At 45.9% G+C, this 21,669-nt stretch overlaps 1 protein-coding gene and 1 pseudogene across 1 annotated transcript in view; one reads left to right on the top strand and one right to left on the bottom strand.

The window, feature by feature from the left end:
- CDH4 (cadherin 4) overlaps positions 1 to 21,669 on the bottom strand; it is a 1,081,475-nt gene that overhangs the window by 281,494 nt on the left and 778,312 nt on the right. The gene's annotated exons all lie outside the window — the stretch shown is intronic.
- Positions 18,842 to 19,555, top strand: LOC125433676 (annotated as a pseudogene).

The raw sequence follows: 21,669 nt of genomic DNA, 5'->3' as shown, positions 1-21,669 counted from the left end.
GATGGAATTTCTAACGGAAAAGCAGATCCAATTAGTTACCCCCTCTCGGCACACACAAATAATTAGTAACCTACTCTCGGGAACTGGTGAGAACCTGCTGGATCCCACCTCTGAGACCCCCTAAGAAAGTCCAGGGTGTATTGTCGAAGGCTTTCAAGGCCGGAATCACTTGGGTGCTGTGTGGTTTCCGGGCTGTATGGACGTGTTCTAGCAGCATTCTCTCCTGACGTTTCGCCTGCATCTGTGGCTGGCATCTTCAGAGGATCCTCTGAAGATGCCAGCCACAGATGCAGGCGAAACGTCAGGAGAGAATGCTGCTAGAACACGGCCATACAGCCCGGAAACCACACAGCACCCAAGTGATTCCGGCCGTGAAAGCCTTCGACAATACAACTTTTAAGTGTTTGTGCGCTTTGATTGTGTGTTGGACTTGACTCTTCCATCTCTATGATTCTATGTTTTTATGATGGTGGTAAGTCTAGGAATTGTCAGAAACTTAGGGTTTCCAGCAAATCCTAGAGCTATCTATTATACAACCTGGAACCAATGTTATTGGGTTCAGGCTGCCACAACCCAACTCTTTCACTAGTTTTCATGCTTCCTCATTACATCCCAGAATGGCAGGACAGGATGGAGTCAATTTACAGCTCGCCTGGCTTATGTACAGTTAATGCCTTAACATGCCTTAACAGTCCAGGTGCTCGGGAGCAACAGCCGCAGAAGGCCATTGCTTTCACATCCTGCATGTGAGCTCCCAAAGGCACCTGGTGGGCCACTGCGAGCAGCAGAGAGCTGTACTAGATGGACTCTGGTCTGATCCAGCTGGCTTGTTCTTATGTTCTTATGTTCTAATGGGATAACACACTTGGGGGGAAATATACATTATAAACATAATTGCTGAAATTTAAATTACTCTGAAGGGTGCCTATACAAAAAAGCAAGAAAAATCCAATTGATTTATGCTCAACGACAAGGACGGCTGACTGAAACCCCTCCCTTTTTCCCGCCACGCAATAATGAAGTGTAAGAAAAGCAGTCAAAATAGGAGGCACACTTGTTAGGAAATGGCACCAGAAAATCACTTCAGATCTTAACATTTTTGTTTGGGAGATGTCTGAGCTTCAGTCGGCTGGTTGTGCGTCCCAACGCCTCTTTGGAAGGGAAGGGCAAGACTAAAACGTTACATTCCTATATGCCAACTGAGATGAGAAGATAATGTGGCGGCTTTTTGTGAACCCTCTGTCAGGCTGAATCTCGCTCTCTTGATCAATAACGGCGCACGGCAAAGAGGACTATTTGTGGCATCTGAAAGGCCGGATTAGCCGAATATTGTAAATACAGATGGCAGGGACTAATTCCAGTTCTTGAGCAGTGATCATGCAAATCACTTCGGCATGCGAAGAACTCCCACAAGTTCAAAGGGATTACTCACATGAGCAGAGTTATTTGCGCACCCACACATTAGTGGAAATAGAACTTATTTTGTAAAACCAGGCCATCTTCGAAAAGGTACTGGGAGCCACACATACCAAAACAAAGGTGGGATCCAGCAGGTTCTCACAGGTTCCTGAGAGTAGGTTACTAATTATTTGTGTGTGCTGAGAGGGGGTTACTAATGGGTGATTTTGCCACGTGATTTTTGCCTTAGTTACTCCCCTCCTCCACTCCTCAGCAGTAGCGCGCAGAACTTGAAGCAGTCTAGCAGGAGGTGCGCACTAAGGCGATGCAAATTGGCAGCTCATGCGCCGCCTGTGTGCATTCGTTTCCCGCCCAAGGACTGGCGCAGCGGCTGCATCCTTGCCACAGCCCCGCCCAGGAATGCCCCGCCCCCAGAATGCCCAGCCACGCCCCTGTCATGCCCCGCCCAGCCCCATTGGTGCTACGCCACAGTTTGAATCCCACCACCATGGGAACCTGTTCCTAAAATTTTTGGATCCCACCACTGTACCAAAAACCCAAAACAACCTGGGACGTGGTTAGCATCAGTCGTCCTCACTGCCCATGCTCAAACTTAACTCAAGTGTCTATAACATAGGGTGTGGGGGAAACAGCTGGAAATCCAGATGAGCTAACGGAATCTGTGATCCTGTTGTCTGGGGTGGTCCAGTTATATCCCACCTTTTTCTCCTGTAAGGAGTCTCAAAGCAGCTTACAAACCCCTTTCCCTCCTTCTCCCCGCAACAGACAACTTGTGAGGGAGATGGGGCTGAGAGAATTGTGGGAACGGTGACTGATCGAGAGAACTGTGACTGGCCCAAAGTCACCCAGCAAGTTTCATGTGGAGGAGCAGAGAAGCAAATCCAGTTCACCAGATAAGAGTCTGCTGCTCATGTGAAGGAGTGGGGAATCAAACCTGGTTTTGCAGATTGCAGTCCACCTGCTCTAAAGTTCTATGTTATGGTGGCTCAAAGGTACTATACAAATGGGAAGTAATCGAGTGGTGGGATCCAAACATTTTAGTAACAGGTTCCCATGGTGGTGGGATTCAAACTGTGGCGTAGCGCCAATGGGGCTGGGCGGGGCACAACGGGGGTGCAGCCAGGCATTCTGGGAGCAGGACATTTCTGGGTGGGGCTGTGGCAAGGACACAGCCGCTGCACTGGTCCTTGGGTGAGAAACGAATGCACACAGGCGCAAGCTGCCACGCACACTGGTGCACCTCCTGCTAGACTGCTTCAAGTTCTGCACGCTACTGCTGAGAGGAGGGGCGTAACTAAGGCAAAAATCACGTGGCAAAATCACCAATTAGTAACTCCCTCTCAGCACACACAAATAATTAGTAACGTACTCTCGGGAACCTGTGAGAACCTGCTGATCCCACCTCTGAAGTAATCTTGTATCAGTTAAATGTAATCATTTACACATTCTTAGAGAGAGATCCAAATAGATCGGGGGGGGGGGGGGCTGATCTCACAAGTTGGAAGCTTGTTAGCTGATTTTGAGCCAGTCACACTCAGCCTAAAATATCTCACATAAAATGAAGGAGAAGTGAATGGTGTAGGAGAAGTGAATCGGTTCACCTCTCTGTCACATCCTCCATCTTCTTCCTACCCTACATTTAATATGCTGTCAGGCCTTTTGTTACCTTCTCCATGCCTCTGTACACAATTTGATCTCCCCTCTCCATCACAGACTAAACAGGCAACACAATGTATTATCTCAACAGTATTTTGTGGGGCTTTTGGCCTGCAGTGTGTGTTTGTATGTGTGTGTCTGAGTGTTAGCAAGAAAGCTGTGGTCTGCATTGGGAACTCCTTATATGTACACAAATGCTCTGCTGGATCCAATGCAATAGCTTCTCTACTGACAGTGGTTGCATACAGTCGAGATCCCCCCAAGCACTGTTATTTCCAGTCCTCCTAAATATAGATATCGGTGAGCAAAATACTGGCCATTTTCTTTCCACAAACATAGAAACCCTGAACAGGTGACTGGAGGCAGTGTTGGAGTGGATGTGGGCCATGAAGATGAAGAGGAGGAGGTGTTAAAGCAGGGGTCTTCAAACTATGGCCCTCCAGATGTTTGTGGACTACAATTCCCATCAGCCCCTGCCAGCATGGCTAAGTGGCAGGGCTGATGGGAATTGTAGTTCCTGAACATCTGGAGGGCCATAGTTTGAAGACCCCTGTGTTAGAGTTTGGATTTATACCCTGCTTTTCTCTACATTTAACAAGTCTCAAAGCAGCTTACTATCACCTTCCCTTCCCCTCCCCACAACAGACACCTTGTGAGGTAGGTGGGGCTGAGAATGTTCTCAAAGAACTGGGATTAGCCTAAGGTCACTCAGCAGGCTTCATGAATAAGAGGGGGAAACAAAAAAGAAAGGGAGCCACCTGATTGGTTGTGGCCTTCTGCACTCTGATTGGGCAAGTAACTGCAGGCTGCAGAGAGGGAGAAGGTTAAACTCCTTGTCTGTACATTCTGAGAAGCTTTTAGTTAGAATCACTCGCTGTTCAGAATTGTTTATCTCAACTAAGTGAAAATTAAACTCTTGAGTGGAGTAGATCAGCCAAAGAGAGTGACTGATTCTACTGGTTATCAGCCTGAGTGCCATGTGAAAACAATCATACACAAACACTGTATACTGGTGGAAAGGGTTTATTGGAGAGTCAAGTTGAAGGCTACATAAACCAGGATAAGAATTGCTTCTGGTGCACATCGCCCCAGTCATAGATGGGAGTGAAACATTAGGGGCAAAAAATACCGGACCACGGCCACCTGGTCTGGAAAAACCAAAACAGCCAATATTTTCACTCTGTTTTGCATGTATTTTAAATCCGTTTCTCATTTTTTAAATGTGTATTGGGGGTTGGGTTGGCCATTGTGTGTGAGATAGAATGCTGGATTAGATGGACCACTGGTCTGATCAATCAGGGCTCTTCTGTTCTTAACAACCCTGTTGAGCTAAGAGAACACAAATAGTTCAAAGCCATTTAGTGCGCTCCCATGGCACAAATGGGGATTCGAACCTGGTTTCTCCCAGCTACTAGTTCCCCGTTCTTAACCACTATCACACTGGTTTTCTTCTCCTTTCTCCTGCTGTTCTTTTAATTGGCTATTGTGTATTTCCTCCCCCTTCTCTATACCGGTTTTCACAATCTTCCACAGCAGACTTAACAGTCGATACACTGAATTATCCCAACCCTTACGTGGGCATCATTTGTGGTGCGATCCATGTGACCCAAATAGGTTGCCTCTCTGGAAAAATGAAAAGCATGTTTGCTCCACAAGAGAAAACAACCGCAGAAGAAAGTCAGAGAAAGCGACTGTGACCCTCTTCAACTCTCTTTTGAGATTTTCTGAATAAGTGACATGAAACAGCAAATGGAAGGCGAACCGGCTCCAAATTGCAGGAGATGAAACGTGGCATATGGGATGCAAAACCCAGGGACAGCGGAGGAAAGTTTGCAGGATTTGTTTTGTCAGCCAGCATTTAAAGGGGGCATTAAAAGCAAGAGGATAACATCCCTTCGCGTTTTAATCCATGACTGCTGCAATTCTGGATTCGGTGCGTAGTTGTGAGGCATTTACTGGCAGAGATTTATCACAGGTTTTCTTTTCATCTGAAGGCTGTGCTTACATTTATGCAAAGTCTTCTTGTGAACTATCAGATCTTGGCTCTTGAGCATCTAAATGGAGGATTTGTGCTTAGTCTTTTCCTGTAAATGATAATAAATACCTGGGGCTAGATCAGGTTCATTGCACCTGTTCACAGGGAAAACTCACAGGGGAGTTACAACAGGGTCCTTTTTGCTTCGAAGCACAACTTTCCAGTATGTCAATCTGTCTTCATTTTTTTCCTTCACCGTATTAGGAATTGAGACAGTCCGCAACTAGTAAGAGTTGCTGTCTTTCAGCATACACATATACAGACTGGGACTGCATCTTAGCAAATTTATCCAGCATTTTGGATTCAAATGGATTCAATTTTGAAAATGTGTCTCAACTTCTATCTATCTATCTATCTATCTATCTATCTATCTATCTATCTATCTATCTATCTATCTATCTATCTATCTATCTATCTATCTGTCTGTCTGTCTGTCTGTCTGTCTGTCTGTCTGTCTGTCTGTCTGTCTGTCTGTCTGTCTGTCTGTCTGTCTGTCTGTCTGTCTGTCTGTCTGTTTATTAAACTTATAGGCCGCCTCATCCCCGAAGGGCTCGAGGCGGCTCACAACATGGCTGTTCCAGCAAACAGCAAATCAACAAATCAAATCAACAAATCAACGGATCAGCACATAAAAACTTAATCCCTTAAAACTTATGCAGCAATAGATTAAATAACTAAGTATTTTAAAACAAAAATTGTTTAAAACAGGCGCTCGAACCAAGGCCAAGGAAGGGAGGAGAAAGGTAGGGCCCGCGATGTTATCAATGGATCAGGCCCAACCAAAAATAAAAAGAGGGAGACAGGCAGCCTCAGATTCGGTGGGGGGCAGTAGGACCACGGCCGGCCTCTCCAAAAGCCCGGTGGAATAGCTCTGTCTTGCAGGCCCTGCGGAACTCACCAAGGTCCCGCAGGGCCCGGACATCTGGAGGTAGAGCATTCCACCAGGCAGGGGCCATAAAGGCTCTGGCCCGGGTCGAGGCCAGCCGTATCATCACGGGGCCAGGGGTCACCAGCAGTTCTGCCGTTGCCGAACGCAGCGGCCTCTGTGGGACATAAGGGGTGATGCGGTCCCGTAGGTATGAGGGCCCCATGCCGCGTAACTTGCTTATTGAATGAAAACGAAAACCAAGTTTCAATAACGTGCTATGTTTTTGAACAATTATTGCAAAAAGCAATTGCATTCCAAGGGGCTTGAGGATTCAAAACCCTTCTGCCTTAATTTTGCAGAGTGTCAAATTCAAATCAAAGCGGGCAGCAATATTAAATAAATACTCCCTGGGTCTAACATTATTAATCATAGAAGGATCCATGGAAGAAGTTAGCATTGTGATTAAGAACACTGAGGAGGTCATAGAAAAGCTGAAAGGTTCTGTCTCCAGTGATGTATTTGATGCACCTATTAAAAGTTTAGACAGTGAATTTAAACCATTTTCAGACAAATCACCGGAAAGTTATAATTGATCTCCAGACTACAGAGATTTGCGGCCCAATCCAGAGTTGATAGGCAGGTGGGGATGATGCTACTTTGGTGCTGCTCTGCCCACCCCAAAGGGCTTTCCTGAAATGCAGGAGGCCCAAAAATGTGCAAGAAGAAACACTCACCTCAAAAGGACCATGGGGTGAATACAGACACATCATAATTTTCTCTGCCAACACATGGGGGCCGATTGGGCACTGGAGCCCCCCCTGGAATGCCCCTGGAATGCCCGCACCATGTCAGAATATCTTGGGCTGCAGTTCTCTTAGATCAGTGATGGCGAACCTTTTCGAGACCGAGTGCCCAAATTGCAACCCCAACCCCACTTATTTAACGCAAAGTGCCAACACGGCAATTTAACCTGAATACTGAGGTTTAGTTTAGAAAAAACGGTTGGCTCCGAGGTGTGCGTTACTCGGGAGCAAGCTTGGTGGTGGTTGGTGGCTTTGCTTTGAAGCAACCATGCAACTCTTCCAACAGGTGAATCACGACCCTAGGAGGGTTTACTCAGAAGCAAGCCCCATTGTCAGCAACTGAGCTTACTCCCAGGTAAAGGATTGCGCCTTTGTTATTTGCATGAAAATCAGTGGGGTTTAACAGCGCTTAACAGGGTAACGCTTAACAGGTGCCTCCCCAAAACTAGGTCTTAGGTTTAATGCTAATAATCGAACCCGGCGGCCCAGGCCAGCCTAGATGTGTGGGGGGCGGGTGACACTGTTTGTGCGTGCCCACAGAGAGCGCTCTGAGTGCCACCTCTGGCACCCGTGCCATAGGTTCGCCACCACTGTCTCAGATGAAATAATGAAACCCAAACTCCACCTTCCCAAGTTTACACCCTGTAAACCAAACTGAAGTTGGGTACTGTACCTATGGATGGACACATAACTGAGACCACAGCATAGAATTTTAGAGTAAACTTCACATACATTATCTCTAGGGAGGCCAGCATGGAGATGCCAACCAGCAAGAGATTTACTGTTGGATAAGAGTCTCACTGGAGACAAGATACCACCAGCAACATGCTGAAGTTCCAGTTTGACAGGAAGTGACATCATCATGTTGCCACCAATGTTCTAACATTCGGCTCAGACTCTGGGCGGTAGACCAGGGTGCCTTGCTGGCTTCAGGCAGTAGACCTGGGTGCCATCGCCAACCTGACTCTCCTCCATGAAATTGCCAGATGGTCCAATCTCTCCCCCCCCCCCACATATCTAGGAAAAATGGAGCCGGGAGATGGGGGTGGTGGGCGGAAAACTCAGATTTTGCACTGGGCTCCATTTTTCCTAGATACGCCTCTGACTAGGCATGACCACAAATCTCTAGGAATTTCCCAACCTGCAGATGGCAACACTACTTTGAGCTCCCATCAAAGTACTAACCAGGGCTAACCCTGCTTAGCTTCTGGTTTCTGATTAAACTGAGCTAACCTGAATCACCCAGGTCATAATACTTCTTAGCAATATCCATCTGTATCCTTTTCAGCTATTAAAATGAGCTGTGCGTTTCTGACTAATAAGGGCAGCTATGCAAGTGGAAGAGGAAACAGATGAGGTGTGTCACATCAATGCTAAGTTCTTCACAAATGACAGCCGTTTCCTATGGCCACCATTAGCTGCAGCTAGCCGGGAGACTCTTTATTGACCATCAGAAGGTGGCTCCGTTTCAGCATGAAATATGGCGTTCGCCTTTGGCCCAAAAGAAAGGAGAAATGTAAAAAGTGGGGGAAATGTAGCTATTAATGATAAGCACTGAGTTTGATTGATGCTTGGATCCTTAGTGAGGTAGCTGGAAGTCACCATATATATGTGTAGGTGTTTTGTGTATGTGTTTTTCCCCCCTTTCCTTTTCATTTAGTATTATTATTATAGGGGAAAGGGGGGCTAGATTGAGATCTTTCTTTTATCTTTCCTTGTATGTGTTATTTAGATGTGTAAAATAAATAAAAATTCTCATTACAAAAAAAGAGAGTTGGCCAACAGCGGGGTGCTCAGCCTTGCCAGCCTTAATTAAGAGTGTTCCCAACAAAGCACCGTATTTGCAGCACGGCGAACGCTTGCAAGCATCTGAAGGTTCGGGAAGCTCTGGCAGGCAGAACGGCGGCAACTTCTTTAATGAGAAAACACGCACACCAAGAGACGTCTTGGAAGGGCATCCCAGTCGTTTGTTCTGATGGCCACATTCCCAGCCATTAGAGCTCTCCTACGCTTCTTAATTCTCAAGACGGGCCGTGCATCCCTCTTGCTTAGAGACTGCTGCTACAGGACAGCTTCTCTCCTCTAATTAGAAGACCGGGGGAAAGGGCCTGGATTCTCTTCAGCCCTTCATTTCGAGCAAGGGATACATGCCAGTGGCGGGATCCAGAAATTTTAGTAACAGGTTCCCATGGTGGTGGGATTCAAACTGTGGCGTAGCGCCAATGGGGATGGGCGGGGCACGATGGGGGCGTGGCTGGGCATTCCAGGGGCGGGGCATTCCTGAGTGGGGCTGTGGCAAGGACGCAGCCGCTGTGCCGGTCCTTGGGCGGGAAACGAATGCACGCAGGCGCAGGCTGCCACGCACGCCAGTGCACCTCCTGCTAGACTGCTTCAAGTTCTGTGCGCAACTGCTGAGAGGAGGGGCGTAACTAAGGCAAAAATCACGTGGCAAAATCACCAATTAGTAACCCCCTCTCGGCACACACAAATAATTAGGAACCTACTCTCGGGAACCTGTGAGAACCTGCTGGATCCCACCTCTGGATACATCAGAGTTCCGCACACTCATCAGCTTGGCCTAGACTCATAAATGGGGACACCAAGATTCAACTTCACTGCCCTTGCTATCTTACTGTATTGTTTCTTCAAATTCCACAGAGACTCTGATCAAGTTGATCAATTCACTGAATGCACAATTGCCTTTCGACGTTGGACTAATTTTATATTGGAATCTAAATTCCTGTTCCTAATCATTCATGTTCATATCCTTAAAAACAAACCAACCAGGGGCTTATGAGAAGAAGAGAAGAGTTTGGATTTATACCCCACCTGTCCTGGCCTTGATACTGTAACTACTACATCACACACTGGCTTAGACTGAGAGACAGTGACTCATTCAAACTCAGACAAGCTCAGTGTGGATTTGAGACCAGGGTAAGGATCCAAATTGCTGTATGCAGTGTTTCATGCATACACTGGAGACACTGGCATAAGGAAAACACACTGGAAAACACATGAGGCTGCCTGTTTCCATCTTTCTCCACCTTGGTTGGGCCTGTTTTTCTGATTCCATCACGGGCCCTGCCTACTCCCTCCCTCTCTTTTTGGCCTTTAGATTGGGCGCCTGTTTTAACCAACTTTTGTTAACCAACTTTTGTTGTTTAATTTATATTTGTTGTGAGTAACTGCTGCTTAAGTTTTTAATGGGTTTAATGGGTTTAAGTTTTATGTTGTTTTGATTTGCTGTCTTGGAGAACAGCCATATTGTGAGCCGCCTTGAGCCCTTCGGGGAAGAGGCGGCCCTATAAGTTTAAATAAATAAATAAATAAATAAATAAATAAATAAATAAATAAATAAATAAATAAATAAATGAATGAATAAATAAATAAATAGGAGGCAGGAGGCTAGAGTCTTGTGTGCCATTTCCCATGGTCACATGGGGGCACATTCCAGGGCTGCTCCCCTTTGCAACTGCGCCCCACCCCTGGATTCCCTATGAAGCTTGGGCAGGGGTGCAGTTGGACACAAACCACTTGGGCTTGCCCCGCCCTAGAATTTCACATGAGACTTGGGAGTAGGGACAACCAGGTTCGCCCTGCCCTAAAACTCCATGTGCAAGATCTCAGAAGCTAAGCAGGATCGGTTCTTGGATGGGAAATCACCAAGGAAGAATCTGCATAGGAAGGCAATGACAAACCATCTCTGCTTCTCACCTGCTTTGAAATCCCCTTGCTGGGGTTGCCATTAAGTTGGCTGTGACCTGATTGACACTTTAGACACACACAGGCCATTTATGCATGCAGTGTTTACCTTGTAGCTGTGTGCTTTGAAGTGGGTTTTTCCTGCGGTTTACTGTTTCAACAGGTTTCTCCCACTGCGAAGTGAACACAGCTGATCCGATCAGCCCTTTTGTCTTGCCTCTGCTTCCTTGTTCTAAGGAACTATTGTTATATGGGCAGGAAAAGCTGAGAGGAGTGAGAAAACCCAAAGAAATAAAAATACATGATAATTCCCTTCACTTTCCCAGTGAAGGGTGTGTTTGTGCCATGTTTTGCCACGTTTCAAAAACTGCAGGCCTTCTCTGATTTGCGGTGTGGTGAGTTTGGGAGGGGGAAAAACGTTTGTGCAACCAAGAATCTGACCCAAATGGAATGTACGTGCACTGTGAGCAGACCACAACTGCATAAATGGCCACACACACATGAAATATATTACCCAATCTGTTTTCTGCAACTTAGAAGAGACTGGCAGCAAGTCATTGGACACCGATCAGATATAAACTCCAGTTCCAGTAATACTGTCAAAGGGACTGGGCTTGCAAAGCATACATTTTGAAGCCCAGTGACTCATCACTGCAGGGAAAAATGGGAAGGCTATAGCAAAGAAGATGATACACTGTTTTATTTCACTGTTAATATGAAAGGAAGATGCGCTGCAAAGGACGAGAGATGAGAAGGCTGGGGGGAAAACAGAAAGAAAATGAGAGGAAAAAAAAGACTCACTATTTTTTTCCGTTTAAATTTCCCGACAGAAAAATCGAGAAACAATTGAAGAATGCTGAAAAGAATGTCCTATGACATAGTTTCTCTTTTAGAATGAGTAAAAAGCTTCCTAGAGCAAGGGTTTTCATACGCAACATATACAAAACAGAAAAGTCTAAGGTTTTTCCCCCCCCAATTGTTTTCAATCAAAAAAACCCAGGCAATTTCAAAAACCTGTTATGAAATATTTTCTCTCTCTGAATATGGAAAGCTCTGTCCAGCAAAACATTTAAGCCATTCCAAATGTACCGCATGAAAAACAATGTGAAAGGGGAAACTTTGTGTCAGGAAATTTCAGGAGATTTGGTGGGTGGGGCCTGGGGAGGCAGGTTCCGGGAGGGGGGAGCTCATACAGTAGGCTGACCAGACATCCCGCTTTTGGCGGGACAGTCCCGCCTTTAAATAATTTGTCCCGCGTCCCGCGGGTTCTTCAAATTGTCCTGATTTTTGGGAGGCTGCCGCACTGCCTTCTGGGGCGCAAGGCAGTGCGGCAACCTCCCGCGCGCGCGGCCGCCTACCCCCCCATCCCGGTTCACAAAGGTGACCATCTGGTCACCTTATCTTACAGTCACCTTCTAAGGCAGCCATTTTTTCCAGAGGAACTAAACTCTGTCATCTGGAGATTAGCTGTAACTCTGGGAGACCTTCAGGCCTTGGGCTGCCATGGACACAGCACGAATCCTTCAGCAAACATACAGAGTAAACAAAAGGCAGATATTATTTTTTTAAAAATGTGTATGCACTGGAGAGTTATAGCATAACTGGGGCTCTCAGAGATACACATTTAAGGATGAATTTGCTTCAGGAAGGCTCACCAAATTACCTGCTGCTGAATTTTTCCACTAAATTTGATCTGTCAATTCTCTGACATAAGACACTGAAATGACTCAACCAGTTTCCCCCCACACTTCTCTTAGTTTGCTGTGTATGAAAGGGGGAAATAAAATATATATTCATACACATATTAAGGGGACAGTGTATCGATAATGTTAATTATGTTCTTATGTTCTTAATTCAGCCAAAGGCGTTCATAAAATATCTGTCCGTGTATGTGTTGCCTTTCCTTTCCTCTACAGATTTTTTTTGGGATGGTAAACATAGTTCTCCTTTCACCCCTTTTATCAGCGTAACAACCCTGTGAGGTAGGTGAGGCTGAAAAAGAATGGCATTAGGTCACCCAGTAAATTTTATGGCCAGCAGGGTTTTGAACAGATGTCGCCTTGGTCTTCATCTAAAACATCATCCGCTGTCCCCATCATCTCTCCTATGCAGTGGTGTAGCGCCAAGGGGGCGGGGTGGGGGGCATGCAATGCACTGGGCAAGACTGTGACTAATCAGCTCCACACAAACACAGGATGACTACAGCTAATCAAAGGGAACAAAGGCCAGACTACTTCTATTCAGAGGCCTCACCTATTGACCTTGCTATCTCTTTTGTTACTCCCATGCTTCACTTCATTGTTACTCACTTGCCAGGCCACTCCTATTTAGATGCCCTTACCTATTGACCTTTACTCACAGGTATATATACTCCACTTGCTTTCCTTTCCAACTATCAGATCCTCTGAAGATGCCAGCCACAGATGCAGGCGAAACGTCAGGAGAGAATGCTGCTAGAACACGGTCATACAGCCCGGAAACCACACAGCACCCCATCTGAAGGACAACTTGGTCAGCATGGATTTGGCCCAACAGGTCCTACCAAACCAATCTTGTTTCTTTCTCTGATTGAGAGATGAGCTTACTGGATCAAGGGAATGCAGCCAATGACATTTACCTGGATTTCAAGAAAGCTTTGGACTGGGTTCCCCATGATGTTCTGATGGGCAAACTAGAGGACAGTGGATAGTTAGGTGGATAGGAAACTGGTTCAAGAACCACACCCAAAAGCGTAGTTGTCAATGGCATTTCATCTGATTGGAGGGAGATGGTGTCCAGTGGAGTGCCATATGGCTTGGTTCGAGGTCTGGTACTTTTCAATATTTTTATGAATGACCAGGACGAGAGGGTGTAGAGGGACTAGGTGTTAAATTTGCAAATGACAGCAAATCGGGAGGAGCTGCAGACACACCCGGAGATACGGAATTCAATGGGATTCACACGCACAAGATGGGTGGATGTGATGAAGGATAATGGACTTTTAAAATGAAGAACTAATAGAGAGAAGTGTGATGCTTATCAATTTTAAGTGATGTTTATAATGATATAACTATTGATGTTACAAAAGACTAGTACCGGTATTTACAACTAATACTTGAGGCAGGCAAAGTTGGAAGTCCCTATGACAGATGTACTTATCTATATTTGCTATCTCTGGAACTTTTGTTGTTGTTGTCAAAGTGTTTCTAGGTACAAATAAAAAAAATCACACACCGGATAATGCAGCTCCATGTGTGTTCACCCCACTGGTCCTCCTCTTCACCTTCAAGGCTCTCCATCCAGCCACACTGTTTGTCTCAAAATCCCAACAACCTAGAGCTGTAGCTGCTTTTTGTTCTTAAACTTTTGATGCTATTCCTTCCCCTGGAGTCCTTTCACAGGGTTACTCTGGCTCTGGATGGCCCAGATAGAAAAACATGAGACAAAACAGTGGAAAACAAGCACAGGCTAAGCTCGAAGAAGGTTACTCTTCTTGTTATTATTTAATATAAAATGTTCGGCTTCCCAGTTTAGATTTTGGACAATCTTAGCTCAATCATAACAGATCCCAGGAGCTAAGATGGCAGTGGGCAGCATCCCGGGAGATATTGGAAGAAGGATTGAGGCATAAACAATGGATCCCATGTGACCTAATAATTTCTGTATTACTGCATAGATAACAGCCCCGTCCTTTAATGTGCCGCAGAGAGAGATCTCAGGAGGGAAACATTACTCAGCTTCAGAGCAAAGACCAATGCTGTGAAAAGGCAGAAATCTGCAGAGGGGGAACAAATGCATGAAAGGCTTTGCTCTCTCTCTCAGGTTGATTACGCACAAGGTATCTGGCATGCGATGGGAGGCTAATCTCCATTGCAGCAAGATTTCTTGTACAGATACATTTCTTTGAGCCCTGCTTTAACTGGCCATTTTCTCTGCGGCAACCAAGACCACTTGTAGAGTGACTTTTAATTTGCTTTGCTGCCAGAGCAGGCAGATTTCCAGTGAGCACAGCTTTGCCCTGGACATCTGCCCTCCACCCATGGCCAGCCTCCCTCCCTCCACCCTTCCCACTCCTTGCACTGCCACCCATGTCTTCCCTCTCACCTCCCTTTCCATGTTGCTGGCTCCTTTCTTCCTCTCTAAATGCTCATATCAAAATATCAATGTAATAATAACAGAGAGTTACAAGCAGAGTGTCTTTTTTGCTCCAATCACCTCTCCCACTTTGTTGCCACCTTCCCCAATGATCTGGAGGGCAGCAGGAAGAGAGAGAGAGAGAGAGAGAGAGAGAGAGAGAGAGAGAGAGAGAGATTGTATGCAGTGGGAGGGGAATGGAAAGGGACAGCCCCAGCATATGGTCCCCTTCTTCAGCAGTTTGTGGTTCAGGGAAGTGTTTTGTCTCTTTCATTTGAGGGGAATATCAGTTTTGGAATGGGCTAGAATATTGATATAACTGCAATAACAGTAATGTCAAGGCTTTTATAAAGCCAGCTGACTTGAGGCTACTGGATGTGATAAGATCTGTGTCTTTAAGGTGGAGTTGATGGGCAGAGCTAAGAGACCCAAGAACTGAGAGCTGGCAGAGTTCAGCAGACAAACTGTGCTGCAGGCTGTGGGCTGCCTCCTTGTATGTAAACAGAGAGGAGCCCCACTACAAGCCTACTGTACAGTGAGGAGCCTTGAGGTAAATATTCCAGGCATAATAGGTCTCCAGGCATAATAGGTCAAGAAGGTGGATTGCTTTGGGAGAACATTTTCTGATGGAGCAAATATAGGATTCCCAAACCTGTGTTCACTTCCCCACACAACCATGAGGAGGGAAAGATGCAGGGGGCGGGGATGGGAGATAGGAAGGATGCTTCAATCTTCCCCAAGGTCTCAGGATGCTTCAATCTTCCCCAAGGTCTCCTGGAGTTAAGAGTTGCCAACTTTCAGGTAGTGATTGGTGATCTCCCTCTAATACAAGATGATCTCCATATGACTTTACTGGAGAAAATGACAGCTTTGGAGGATGGATCCTACAGCATTATATTCCCCTCCCCAAACCCCATCCTCCAAAATCTCCAAGTATTTCCTAACACAGAGCTGGCAAACCTACCTGCAGCTCCTTCTACCCTCAGGGTGTTTTTCATTGTTGTCCAGCTAGGTTCAGAGACTGGAAATAAGACTGGGGCAGATGGCAAACACCCTGACCTGGATGGCCCAGATTAGTCTGATCTCATCAGATCTTGGAAGCTCAGTAGGGCTAGTCCTGGCTGATATTAGGATGGGAGACCACCACGAAAGCCCAGGGTTGCTACATGGAGGCAGGCAATGGCAAAGTACCTCTGTTAGTTTCCTGTCTGGACACCTCTAAGAGTAGTGATAAGTTGGTTGCAACTTGCCAGCATTTTTCACTGCCATAGGGCAAACCGTTACAGAGGTGGGTTGTGAAGGGGCTGAACTCCTCCCTCTAGGAATCATTCCCTATAAATCTTCCTCCCCATGCTATCTTCTTATCTTTTTTTTTTGCTGTCAAGTCACAACTGACTTATGGCGACTTCTTAGAGTTTCAAGTCAATAGATGTGGTTTGCCATTGTGTGGTTTGCCATTGCCTGCCTCCACATCATGCCCGTGGTATTCCTTGAAGGTCTCCCATCCAAATACTTGTCGGGAGTGAGGATGGGTAATAGCCCAAGGTCACCAGCAAGTTTCCGTTGCAGAGTGAGGATTCAAACCCAGGTTTCCCAGGTCCTAGTCCGATACCTTAACCACTACACTACACTGGCTTTCTTACTTTTATACCACCCACTCGATACTCCACTCGATAGGTTCAAGGGGGGAAGCAACACAAAGTGGAATTGATCCATGAGCCAATTGTCAATTCAGAGTGCTTGATCTTACCTATATAGCCTGAAATGGCTTGCAGCCAAGGACTGTCTGCTCACATATTGAGCAGAACTGTCCCTGAAGGGCGGTCTGGTCACATATTGCCTAGCTTGCCAGCTGAGATAGTCTTTCATTCCTTGGTCCCTGTGCCTCTTCTTACCAAGTGACTACACGAGGCATTTTTGGTGGTGGCACTTCATTTCTGGAACACCCTCCCGCTTAGAATTGAAGGCCTCTTCCGCACGGCCATGCTGGGGGTTGGGTTGGCGTACAAGACGCTGACCCAACCCCCCCGGGACTGTTTGCACGAACGGCCCTGGGAACAACAGGGAAGACGGTGCCGTGGAACGCCATCGCCCGAACGACGTATCTTCCCTGCGACCGTCCGGCGCGTCGCCGAGGCCAGGGGACACGCCCCCTGCCCTGTGCGACCGCTCTGGAGTCGCAGGGCAGGGGGGCGTGTCCCCAGGCCTCAGTGATGCACCGGATGGTCGCAGGGAAGGTAAGTCGATCGGGAAAGGGGGGGAGGGATGGCGCCTTCTAGCTGCTGCCGTTCGCACGGCAGTGGCTGGAAGTTGCCGTTTTCCAAAAACCTCGCTCAGGGAGTGAGGTGGGAAAATGGCGGCTTTGCACCGCTGGGGAGGAGCGAGGGCGGTGCGAAGCGGCTGCGCCCCCCATGCGAACAGCTCCCTAAGGACGGCATTTTTGCCGTCCCTAGGGCGCTGTATACGGCCCGTGCGGAAAGGGCCATAGAATCATAGAGCTGGAAAAGACCACAAGGGCCATCAAGTCTAAGCTTGAGGCTTACCTGTTTATTTTCCTGTTGACTCCAGGCCAAAACATATCTGCATAACCAGCCTTTTAACAAAGGAGTTCCACATTTTAACATGTTTAATGGTCTTCTCCTAGACTTAAGACTGAGGACTGTTTTATCAGCATAGTTTTAGACTGCTCTGTTTCATGTGTTTTTATGACCTGACTTCCTGTATTTGCTGGTTTTTATCGGCATTTTTTTCTGCCCGGGTTGGATTTATGTTATTTATTTGAATTTTAATATTGATGTTTTATGGGTATGATTCATTTTTATATCTGTTTGCTTGCTTTTTATTGAATCGTTTTATTGATACAATTTGTTTTTCTGTCTGTTTCTTATTGAATTGTTTTATGGGTATGATTTGTTTTTGTGTTTGTTTAGTTGTTCTTTAATTGTTGCAAGCTCTCTCCAGCAAGGTTGGAGAAACAGCTTACAAAATTTTCGAAATAAATAAATGTGAGCAATATAAAACCACCTGCGAGGAGGATCGATGGTTTAGTGAGCCAGCTACTCCAAATTCATATTGAATGCAAATCTAGGGCTGCCATCCGCAGGATGGAAAATGGGATGGAGTTCTGGGAGATGAGATTCCAACCAACTCCAACTCTAACCAAGAATTTTCTCATTGGAGTTTTCCTTTGAAACTTTTCGGTCGAAGTTCTGCAAACATTCAGCATATCACTGAACAACTGAGGACATCAGTCTCTCTCTCTCTCGCCCCCCCCCCCATTTCTAAATGTTTCTCTTGGTAATGTCTGAGGGATGTGAATAGTGGAGAACTCGGTTCTGCTTGAGCAATTCTCCGTAGCTTCCTTAACCCTACAGGTCACTTGCCTCTGTTTTCTAGACAATCGACATTATCCTCAAATACAAGCATGCCTAATTCTGATGGTCATGTCTAAGTTTGTATTTAAAACTCTGCATTGGTGCGGGAACTAGGAGATTCACCAGATAGATTTTTAAGGATGACAAGCCTTGGCCCCTTCTGCACACGTAAAATAATGCGTTTTCAAACCACTTTCACAACTGTTTGCAAATGGATTTTGCTATTCTGCACAGCTTCAAAGAGCACTGAAAGCAGTTTGAAAGTGCATTATTCTGCATGTGCGGAATGAGCTAAGGATAGGGGAAAAAATTCTCAAAACTGATTGGGGGGAAGAGGTTTTTTTTTCTTGAAGTCAATCCTGTGAAGACAGTGTGGTGTGTGACTTTGCTGTCTTTGGCAATATGAGATGACTGACAAAAACGAGATATAATTAACTCCTGAACCTCTGAAGAAAATCAGCCTTATTATTATAGAGCATGAAGTAAGTTTATGTAGTTCATAGGAAACTTGTTGTTGTCGCTATGCAGTGAGGGAGGTAAAGAATATAGTCCTGGAATTTTCATTCATTCAGGAGGGTTAGGAGATAAACAAATAAATGCCAGATGACGGCTCAAGTATTACCCTGGAATGGAGGCAGAGGTACTGTTTGCTACCTATGGCTCATTCCGCACATGCAGAATAATGCACTTTCAAACTGCTTCCAGTGCTCTTTGAAGCTGTGCGGAATGGCAAAATCCACTTGCAAACAGTTGTGAAAGTGGTTTGAAAACGCATTATTTTGCATGTGCGGAAGGGGCCTTGGTTTTATACTAGAAGGCCATAAAGGCACTTAAAAAATACAAACATAGAACTTTTGCAACTGAGGAATGGGCCGGCTGAAGGGATCCTCTTTCTGACTGTCCTGTGGCCCGTTCAAAACAATGGCTGAGATAAAAGATGACAATGAACTGGACATACTTGAAAAAGAAATCAAGGATTTCAGGACCACTTTCAGTGCCAATTGTTATGGTCAATCTGTTGACCAGATGTTGGGGTTAAGACATCAGTTGCTGGAATCTATAAGCAAACTTACAGAGAAATGGTCTACAAGATTAAAAGAAGGGGACCTAATGATGGACAGATTTCAGGAATATACATATGTATAGCACCAGAAGAACAAATTGATTGAAGAAAAACAGGAGAAGCTATCGGAATTTCTTGCTAGCATCAGAGATGGAGAAAAGCAAAATGCAGATTTGATGGACTCCATTCAGGAGCTCAAGGAGAAGTTGATCAAGACTGAGGAAACTAAAAGTAAAGCCACAGAAGAAAAGATGGAAAGACTTAGAAAGGTGAAGAAGACATTTAGAGAGTGGACTGGGCTAGAAATACGGAAAACCTGTGCTAATCATCTACAGTTTATATTCCGCTGTATTGACCACAAAGATCCAGAAAAGCCATTCATGTTTATCCTTTCCATAAATGAGGAAGGAGCCTATGGAGTGATCTCCTGTTCTGCATAGAAGAACTCCAGCTAAAAGTGAAACCAAGAACTTTACTGCATTCATTGCTAACATTTGGAAAGCCTTCATTGCTTTGTCATAGAAGTGATGTCTTGTAATAACAGTAAACCTGCTTTTGTAAAAAAACAAACATAAATGATGTTCCAGCCTAGTATTTTCCCCGGCGTCATATGGACATAGTAACATAAGAAAAACCTTGCGGGATCAAAACATTGAATACACACAAGAACTTCCTGTGTATTGAATCAGACTCTATACTGAATCAGGTCCATGAAGCATTGTCTGTTTCAAAGTTCCCCAAGCTTCTTGAGCCTGTGAGAACCTTGGTACTTCTAACAGAGGGCGATGGTTGCAACGATAAAAAATGACCACTGTGGCGTTTTCCCCATGGCCAAAACATCCCGGGGGAAAAACAAGATCACACATACCATTTTGTTTCCATCTCGGTTCCTCCCTTCACGTGACAGCCCGTCAGCACGTAACGGGAGGAAGAACTCCAGGTGATTACGCACGACCCCTGGTTTACTTTCATTTTTTCTCACCAACGTTGCCACGCATGCGCGAACTGTCCCGTTTTTCCGTCGTTCTGATTGGCTGCAGCCGGCGAGGTGGGAAAAATAAACCGATACGTTTCCCGTGCTGTCTGCATGGGAGTGGGAGTGGCGCTATTAAAAAAAAAGAATCCCCAATGTCATTGTTTTTTGAAGGGAAATCTCACGGGGTCAGGTGTGACTGAGTTAGACCCAGAAGCCATGTGGAATTCATGCCCAAACTGGGATGATTCACTTCCTTATCCCAGGTTATATTGGCCATGGGGAAAACGCCTATGTGAGGCAGAGCCAGCCACAAAATGGCCACCACAGTAGGCAGACTCTCTCTCTCTCTCTCTCTCTCTCTCTCTCTCTCTCTCTCTCTCTCTCTCTCTCACACACACACACACACACACACACACACACACACACACACACACACACACACACACACACACACACACACACACACACACACAGAAAGCCCAAATGCTTGGGACAAGAACAGTAATTTTTTTTAATACAGTATGGTGGCAGTTTGTGCTGAAAGAATGTTGTTTTGATCTGCACAGCCATCAGGTATGCAGTAATAATGAGAAATCCTGCTAGGCAGAAGCCCCGCCTGTCCACATCACGGTCTAAAAAACACTCGGCAGAAAAGGTTGACCTTGGGCCAGCCACATTCTCTCATCCTAACCTACCCCACAGGGTTGTTGTAAGGTTAAAATGGAGAACAGGAGACTGATTTGGAAGGCAGGGGATTAGTAAGTAAATAAATGTTCCCTCATCCTCCACTTCAAGCAGAGCACTCAGAGATGGGAGCGGGATTCTCCACTGGGCACGATAGAATCCTGGTAGAGTGAAGACATCGGCACGTGGAGGCTCTTTAAAACCATTCGAGCAGCGATTTTCAAACTGTGCTCAGGGAACCTGAACGAAAGGATCGATACTGGCAGACAAGTTTCCTGGCAAGGCAGCACATCCGCGTTATAAATCTTCCCCGGCAACATGCAACCGCAGGGAATTTGGGATGCATCCTAGGGCGTACTCTCTGTTGGCACAGCATGATGGAAAAGGGTAATAAGACAAGCCAACCATGAATTGACTCGTGGCAGATGTGCAGGATTCTTTTAAAGACAGGGAGTTAGGAAACAGGGTTCTGGTAAGGCTTGAGATTTGAAAATAAGTCAAATGCTGAAACTGGGACTGGCTATTATTTTATTACCCTTGTTTGACTTTGCTTACTGTTCATTAGACATCGCTCTCTCACAATACTAGAACCGAGGGGCGTTCATTGAAAATGCTGGGGGGAAGAATTAGGACTAATAAAAGGAAACACTTCTTCACGCAATGTGTGATTGGTGTTTGGAACATGCTGCCACAGGAAGTGGTGATGGCCACTAACCTGGATAGCTTTAAAAAGGGCTTGGACAGATTTATGGAGGAGAAGTCGATCTATGGCTACCAATCTTGATCCGCCTTGATCTCAGATTGCAAATGCCTGAGCAAACCAGGTGCTCAGGAGCAGCAGCAGCAGCAGCAGCAGAAGGCCCTTGCTTTCACATCCTGCACGTGAGCTCCCAAAGGCACCTGGTGGGCCACTGCGAGTAGCAGAGTGCTGGACTAGATGGAGTCTGGTCTGATCCAGCAGGCTAGTTCTTATGTT

The sequence above is a fragment of the Sphaerodactylus townsendi genome, linkage group LG05 (assembly GCF_021028975.2).
Source record: "Sphaerodactylus townsendi isolate TG3544 linkage group LG05, MPM_Stown_v2.3, whole genome shotgun sequence".
Classification (NCBI taxonomy): Eukaryota; Metazoa; Chordata; class Lepidosauria; order Squamata; family Sphaerodactylidae; genus Sphaerodactylus; species Sphaerodactylus townsendi.
Note: the sequence above shows the minus strand (reverse complement) of the source record. Positions and strands in the feature narration are given on the sequence as shown.